General features: G+C 66.3%; 1 protein-coding gene across 1 annotated transcript in view; it reads left to right on the forward strand.

Annotated features, from left to right (window-relative positions):
* Window positions 1-8,338, forward strand: part of LOC113203342 (bromodomain adjacent to zinc finger domain protein 2B) — a 50,390-nt gene that overhangs the window by 1,619 nt on the left and 40,433 nt on the right. The window lies entirely within an intron of this gene.

An 8,338-nucleotide genomic window follows, 5' to 3' on the forward strand; every position in this document is an offset into this window, starting at 1 on the left:
CCCCCCGACGCTCCATCCCGACTCGATCCTACCTGGCCGCTCCGCAAGGATACGTATGATGTGGTGCAGGGGGGCGTCCTTTGATGACGTGAGTGCGCGCTCGCGTCGTCCGCCCCGCCCTCGCCCCGCGGGCCGAGCGGCCGGGGCCGGAGGACGAGGACGCGTGTCCTGTTGGCTGAGCCGTAGTGCTACGCCACACCTCTGGCGGAAGTCGTCGTTGATTGTCGTCCATACAGCGATTCCTGACCGCGTCCTCGCTCGTATGCGCACGGCCGCCCCCTCGGCGATGGTATCACTGCCACTGCCAAGGATGTCCTGCTGGGCGTCCACGGGGGTGGGGTGGTAGAGGGGGTGCTGGAGGGAGAAGGAGCTGCTGTCGGCCCGCGCATGGGAATCATTCGTCACCCGCGGAAAAGATGGAATGGAACGATAAAGAGGAAAGAAACTGTACGTAATGAGTGAGAGAAGCCGCGGTGCTGTTCGACCCCCCCTCCCCTCTCCCCCCGCCTGCGGCTGTTGTCACCGAGGACCGCGATTGGATTTCACCGGGACGAGGGGGGGGGGGCGGGGCCGATCGGAATCGTTCTTCCACCGCATTATAATTCTCTCTCTCGCTCTCCCGGAGGCCTCAAATGTTATACTACTCTGCTGGCGTTGCCGAGTGTACGCCCGGAGGGGAGACGGGGAGTGGGGCAGGCGGGGCGGGGGTCGGAAGCGACGCCGCTGGAGATGGATCCCGGCTCGGCCTGGAGCAGGCCTGGAGGATCTGGATGCTCCAGCAGTGGTCCGGCGGCCCCGCCCCCAAGCTAGCAGCAGCAGCAGCACCTGAGTGCCTTCCAATGTCCGAGCTAGGCCGGAGGGGAGGGTGGGGTGGGCGCCGAGGTCGAAGGGTGGCGGAGGGCTCACCCCTATCACCTGCGCCACTGGCCGCCTCGCTGCATTCAAGTATGTCATGCTTATCGTGGCGCTTTGGCAGCGGCAGCAGCAGCAGCAGAAAGCAGCACGGCGGTCCGGTACTCATGCGTCGCGGTGGACGGCGACAGGACAGCGCGGTCCGGCGGCGGTGTTGCGGGGCGGAGGAGTGGCGTCGCCTTGAGAGGGGGGGAGGCAGGGGAGCGGCGAGGGGAAGCGGGCCTCTGGGGCCTCAGCATGGCGTCGCTCGGCCCGACTCGACTGGGGCCTAGCCGCGCTCGAGCCACGCCGCGCCACGCCGCGCCGCGCCACGCCGCGCCGCGCCACGCCGCGCCGCGCCTTGCCATGCCCCGCCCGGGGCCGGGGCCCAAGCCAGCCAGCGAGCCAGCCATCCCGGGAGGCCCACAGGGGCCGCCACCCTGCGACTTGAAATCGATTTCAAACTCAACCAACAACATCCAGCCCAGCCAGCAGCAACAGCACGGAGTGGCGGCGGCGCGGGGGCGGCGCGGGGCGGCCAGAGGTGGTTGGTGGCGCCGTGGAAAAGGAGGGAGGGAGGGAGACGGGCAGATAAAGAACGGCATAGAGGGATGTGAAAAGCGGAGGGAAGGGTAGCCGGAGGGAGCGAATGTGTGTGTGTGTGTGATAGAGAGAGAGCGAGTTGGGGGTGGGGATGGACGACAGAGGCACGTACACGGGGCGGGAGGGAGAGAGGTGAGGTGTGCGAGTGTCGTCCAGTCCCCGGGGAGTCCGCGCCCGTGTCGCTGGCCGTTCGTCGCTCGGCGGCGCGGGGCGGGGAGGTGAGGAGGTGAGGTGATGCGGGTCCCAGCAGTCCCACGCTGGCAGCTCAGCTCGGCCTGGCCTGCCTCGGCCACGAACACACATCGGGCGGTCGGACGGGGCGGACGCGGACGCACGGACTCACTCACACAGAGAGTCTAGGGGGACGCCTGTAAATGAATGCTGATCAGCAGCAGGAGGTGCGCGGCTGCGCGGCGCGAGCCGGCCCCTGTGTGTGCGTGCGTGTGCGCGTTAGCCACATTAGTGGCAGGCCGTTGAGTCGCACCGCCCTGCCGCGCCGGTTGCGTTACAGCGCCAACCCGGTAATTGTCTTTCTCTCTCATCGGTCTTTAGCCCCCTTTGCACCCCATGCCTCCGCCCCCACCCCTCCTCTCTCCACCGCATAAGAAATCTTATGCAGGGGGGGGGGTGTAGGGTGCGTCACGGCACGGCATATCGCGATTAGGGGGCGCTATTTGGTGTGTGTGTGTGTCGCAGTAGCACGGTGGAGGTGGGGGAGGGGCAGGGAGCTGTGTGTAAAGTAGTCGAGCGAGTGGCGAAACGAAAACAGTCTTGCAGCCGGGGCCACCACGGGCAGCAGCAGCAGAGGCAAGCGCCGTGACTATTGCCCTGGCACTGCGGCAGGGGAGGGGGGGGGGGCTGTCAGCCCGATGCGCGTTGCGGCCACATTCCCTCCTCCCTCCCTCCTCCGCTCCCCGTGGCCTCCCCGTCCCCTTGGTGCTCCACAACGCCCCCCGCTGCTGCTGCTGCCGGGCCGCGGGCGCCGCCGCCGCCGCTGTACGTACTTTTTGAAAGGACGACGAGATTGGCCGGCTGGGCTGGTCCTGGCGGGTCCTGGCTGGTCCTGGCGGCTCCGACGTGGCCACGACACGACACGCCGAGGACGCGCCGCCCGGCGCGGCCCGGCCCATGGCAGCCCGACCGCACCTCCATGCATCGTCGTGGTCGCGGCGCGTGACGCCGGCGCAGCTCGCGGCCAGAAGAGCGGCGCGGAGCGGCGACGGCAGGGGGGCTCCGAGCCGGACACATGCTGCTCCCGCCCCATACCCCGCGCCCCGCGCAGCCGGCTCCTAAAATTATCCTCTCATTATCATCTCAGCCGGTAGCTGTCGGCCGGCTCGCTGGCCAGCAGGCCTCCTGGCCGCGCTGCTGCGCGCCTCTCAGTTTCGCCCGCTGACGCTCGCCGATGGCCGTTTGCTGTGCTGTGTATGTGTGTGAGAGAGAGAGGGTGAGGTGGTGCGGGGGGCGCGCATGGGCCGAACCCTCTCCTGATTGGCCACCTGGGCCCCGGTGCGCCGGGCACGTGACCGCCGCCGACAACACGTCCGTGAATGCCCTCGCCGTGTGTGTGTGTGCGTGCGTCGCGGGGCCGTCTCGCTCGAGGAGCGTTATTTATCGGGAGGGCTGTGAGCTGAGCCCCTCGCGGAGTCGCTGTGCGGCACGGCCCCATGGCTGGTTGGTGGAGCTCGTCCTGAGCGTCGCGTCCTTTGTGTCCCCCGCGCGCGTGGGAAAGGGGGTGGGGGCTCATCCTGGTGCTGGCGCCAGGGCTACGCCACAGGGCCCCCGGGCTCCAGCCCCTCCCCTCCCCCGCGCCCCCCGCGCGCCCAGCGACGTGGCCCCCACAGCAGCAGCAGCAGCAGCCCAGCGCCGCGAAAGGGGGATGGCAGGCCGCACGGGATGGGCGGAATGGAATGAAACGAGAAGAGAAGGGGAGGGAGAGGGGGCAGGCCCTGCGCTAGGGCAGAGCGGAGCGGGCTGTGGGGCCGTAGGACTGGTCCTCCAAGGCACACAGCATCCGACAGCGCAGGCACAGCGGGGCGGGGGGCGCAGGGAGCAGGGCGCAGCGCAGCGCGGCGCAGCGGAGCCTTCATTCGCACCGCTCTCTTCTTCCCCTCCCCATCCCTGTCGTGCTCTCTCTGTTACTCTCCCTCTCTCTCCCTCCCCGTGTTCGATCACGTCCGTAAGGTCCCCCTCCCCCGCTTGCGGCCTGCCCTGCCTCCTGGGCCGCGCCCGTGCTGCGCTTGGGCTGGGGCGGCCTCACTCCTGCGCGAATCAAGCTGAGCCGCCACCGCCACCGTTGAGGCCATGCTCCAAAAATCTTTGACTCTCCCCCCCCCCTCCCTATTTCTATGTTTTCGAGAGCGGTATTGTACGCGATCGGGACTCTTAAGTCCTTATGTACAGTACTTTAAACAATAAACAATCAATCAATCCCTTATCTCTCCTACAGTCATTTCTTGATTTCGTTACGCGTTTTAGGCCCGGCGACGGACCGTAATCAAGAAACCCCAGGTAGGGACCGGGCACCGCTCCTAGGCGTGGATCGGGGCGAGGCGGGGCCCTCCGGCGGCCGGTCGCCAGGGGATTAGCGACCGGCCGAGAGAGGTCTAAGGCGGGGCGTTCGCCTGTTCCGATCAAATTGTGTTCTGTTCGAAAAACGTTCAGTTTGTTCATTGCATCGTATTGCTTTTTAAAAAACATTGTTTTTCGTCCAAACCGCATGCCTAAACTCCAATTTTGAGGTTTTTAGCCGTTATTTGGCAACCTGTGCTAAAAATCTCAAAATTGGAGTTTAGACATGCGGTTTGGACGTAAAGAAATGTTTTTTAAAAAGCAATACGATGCAATGAACATAATGAACGTTTTTCGAACAGAACACAACTCGATCGGAACAGGCGAACGGCCCGGCTTGGACCTCTCAGCGCCGGTCGCTAATCCCCTGGCAGCTAGGTGCCGGACCGTCTCGTCACCTGTCAGAGATCAGCCGCCTCTCGTCCGCCCGCCTGGAGTGGTGGGGATGACTCGCGTAACGAAATAGAGAGTAACGAAATCGAGAAATGACTGTACCGACACAATCCCGCACAGGCCCCGCAATGTGAGACGGAGGTGGAAGCCGATCTGCGAAGAGTTTTATTTGAACGATGCCCGACAGTCTCTCGTTTTATTGACGCGGCGAGTGCGACTCATCTCGCGTGATCGTGAGAGTACCTCGCCTGGGCCTGGACTGCACCTAGAGGAGGCCCCTATAGGCCCCGCGCTGCCGGACACCTCCGGTGCACACTTTCCTCAGAACGCGGTGAAAGCAGCCCGAGTGTGGTGCTGCCGCCACCGCAGCGCGTGGGCCCCTCACTGGCCCACGGCGGGGCACCTGCAGGTGCGGGTGAATGATCATGGCCAGCCACCCATGTAAAGAGTTATTGAGGCAAAACAACTGCCGCGTCATGAAGACATTTCCCTCGCGGTAAGGAGACCAAAGGGTTAAAGGGAGACCAGAAGGTTAAAATTCGAACGACGCGAAATGAAATACGGCGCTATTTGTCCCGAAAAAATCCATCAGCTCTTCGGATGTTTGTTTTTACCGGAAAGTGCATACTTTTTCCACACAAGCTTCCCAGCTTCCCTCAAATACGCCGTTTTCGTCGGTAATCTCGCGCGCCTCTGCCTAAAGCGCCCCTAAACCTTCTTCTAGATTGTTGCTAAAATGATATAACTGGAGTCGGAAATAGTGGTGGCATACTTGCCCCTGTGTTTTCCTGCGAGGTCATGCTACGTGAAACAGACCCCTTCGGCCAGTCTGCCGCCCCTGCGAGTGGCTCCGTGCCGCGCGACCCTCTCCCTCACCTGCAGGTGGAGCTGCACAAGTGCTGCTCAAGCCCCAGACGGATTCCGTTCCGGCCCGGCAGCGCCCGCCTGCACGGGTTCCTGGTATTGGCACTGCGGTTGGCGTGCACTGCGCGTTGGCGTGCGTCCGCCTAAACACGGCCAGCCGTATACCCGTCGGAGTGCACTGGACTGCCACCCACGAGCTTGCCTAGCGGTGCAGAATGTGCGAGCGTCAGAGATGTGCGTCGGGCCGGAGACCGCCGCTGAGGTGAGGAGGGGGTGCTTCACTTTGACGCTCACCTGCAGCCGGTCTCGGGCGGGTCTCCGACGTGTCCGACGGCCGCACACCTCTCCGCCCGGGCGAGCGGGGCCGGCGCGCCGTGCGGGGTAGGCACCGGCGGCGCACCTGTGCGAGCGGGTTGCCTACCTGATCGCTGCTTTTTTCGCACACGGGTCAGGCGCACAGAGAGTGCAGTGCCGATTGGGTACATTTGTCACCTGTGTCGGTCATCAGAAGCCGTAGCACTGAACCTCCTTGCTTTTCGGCCAGCCTCCACCAGTGAATGGGGAGGCATCGAATGAATGGATGAATGAATGATTGTATGAATGGTTGGCGAATCTTATCGTGGCCGGGCCGAGGAGCGTGGCGAGGCCCGCTCTGCGTCCCCCGCCTCTGAATTCCCTTCGCCGTGCACTGCGCGGTGCTCTGCGAGCCCTCTACTCCCTGCCGCGCCGCGCCACGCCACGCCTCGTGCCACTGTTGCCGAACCGCTTTCGTCTTCCGCGATGGCCATGCAACCAGGCAGGCGGCGGTGGCGGCAGCAGCAGCAGCAGCAGACGCTCTCTGCCAGCATGGCCAGCCCGGCCCCGGGCCCTGCCAGACCAAACCGGCTCACCACCTCGACTCCGCCGGGACAGCCGGGGCTGGCGGCCAGCCTGCGCCAGGCCTGGCCAGGCAGGCAGGTCGGGCTGGGCGCTGGGCCCTGTACACTGCCTACGGCCCCTGTGCCCCACTGGGCTGTCCGTCCGCTGAGCTGTGATCACTTCACCTCCGTTTCACCTTTACAAGGAGCAGGCGCCGCCGCTGGCGCAGAGGAGAGGGAGGGGGGGGGGGGGGGGGGGGGTAGGAGGGCTGCCATCCGTGAGGTCATTGCCTGCCCGGGACTATGAATCCCATTCATTGCCTCCGATTATCGGCCTGGCCCCGTGGCTTGCACAGCACCGCGATCTTGTCCTGCTCCGCGCCTCCGGCCGCGGAGCCGTCCCGCCCCGGTCCTGCAGGCCCTGCAGGACGGGCAGCCGCAGGCCCCGCAGGTCTGCAGTTATGACCTTTCCATCTCACATGGCCGGGCCGGGCGAGCAGCGGCCCGAGCGAGCCTGATGGCCGCCTGCCTTGCCTGCTGCCTGGCGCGGCGCGGGACCGGCGGGGCCGGCGGGGCCCAGGTGCGGTTTTGTGGCGGTGGAGAGAAGGGGAGGGGTTAGAACGGCCGTCCGCTCTCCGCCACGCCGCGCTCCAGTATCGCCAGGCGTGAGCAGCGGCGAGCGAACGCCATCATCGCCACATCGCCTTCGCCCTCGAGCTGCGCTGTGCTTCGTCCGGCCCCGCCCCGCCCCTGTGTGCTCGTGTGTGCCAGCGGGGCCACGGGCGGGCGGGCCAGGTGGCCCTCATAACCTTACGCAGGGCTGCCACGTTTGATAGGAGCTGGCCCGCCCGGCCCGAGGGTGTCTGTCCCCTCCCTCCCTCCCGACGCGGTGGGGCCGGGCCGGATTTACCTAGCCTCGCCGCCAGGCCCCCAGAGCCCACGGCGCGCTGCCGCGGCGCTGCGCACCCACGCGGCCAGCCATCACGGCCCGGGCGCGGCGGCCGATCGAAATGCCCAGCACGGTGCAGCGGGAGGCGGGGGGAGGGGGCGTCGCCCTGCGCCGCGGCGGGCGTCGCACCGCCGCCTGTAAATGAAATCGGTCGGCGTAGCATCAAGGTGGAGGGAAAAACACGGGGTGCGAGGACATCTTGGGGAGAGGTAGGGGGCGAGGTGGGCAGCATGGTCAGGATATCTCGAGTTATCTCCGGTGCAGTGCAAAGTGCTTTGGCACTTTCAGCTCCATCAGGCAGCCGCAGCGCGTGCGTGTGCGCGCGATACCCAACTACCCAACTTGCTCGTCTGGACGCGGAAGCGCGCCTGCCTCTGCGCGCGAGCTTGCGCCGCTCAGGAGGCGTTCCTTTCGTCTCGTATCGCATCTGCTGCGGCAATCGGAGGACGGCGGCGCGGCGTGGCGGCGCGGCGCGTCGTGGCGAGGCGTGGTGGACTCGCTCACAGCTGCACCGCCACAGGCCGCGGGCGAGAGAGGCAGGCAGGCAGACATGCCAGGCCAGCCGCGAGGGGCACTGCAAAAACGACGACGATGGTGACTGCGGTATTCGCGATAAGGACTCTAAGGCTAAGGACGCAGGACGCCCCATTTATTACCGAGTCCGGCGCGTTTGCGTGCGCCGGCGCAGTGAGGGGCAGAGTCATCGGCCGGGTTCCGGTTCGGGCCGCGACCCTGAACGGGGCCCGCGGGGTCTGTGCGGGCGCGCGAGGACCTTGGTGGCGACCATAGTGTCCGGACTATGTGTGTGCAGCACAGGCCAGCGCCTCCCGCGCGGGCGCAGGGTCGCCGTCGTCGTGCCGTGGTTCGCGCGGGTGCAAACTGGCGCACCTCACCCCTTCTTGTCCACCTGTCGCGCTCGCAAACTACTGCAGTGCAGCGGCCGCCGGGGCGGAGTGCTCGAAGGGGTAATCCTCGGGCCCGTCGGGCAGCGCGCACCGGCCAGAGCAGATATGTTCGCCTCGGCCCCGGTCCCGCCCGGCTCGCCTTCGTGGCTTCGCCCTGGCTTTGCCCGTGGCGCGGCGCGGTGGAGCGCGTCATAGGAGTGCGGGCCGAGCTGGGCGTGGCGCAGCGTGGCGGGGTGGGGTGAGGGTGGAGCGGCAGGCCAGGCCATGGCAAGTCCATGGTGAGCCCATGGCCAGGCCGGGCGGAG

This window comes from Frankliniella occidentalis, unplaced genomic scaffold, assembly GCF_000697945.3.
Source record: "Frankliniella occidentalis isolate FOCC.00 unplaced genomic scaffold, Focc_3.1 Scaffold157, whole genome shotgun sequence".
Taxonomy (NCBI): Eukaryota; Metazoa; Arthropoda; class Insecta; order Thysanoptera; family Thripidae; genus Frankliniella; species Frankliniella occidentalis.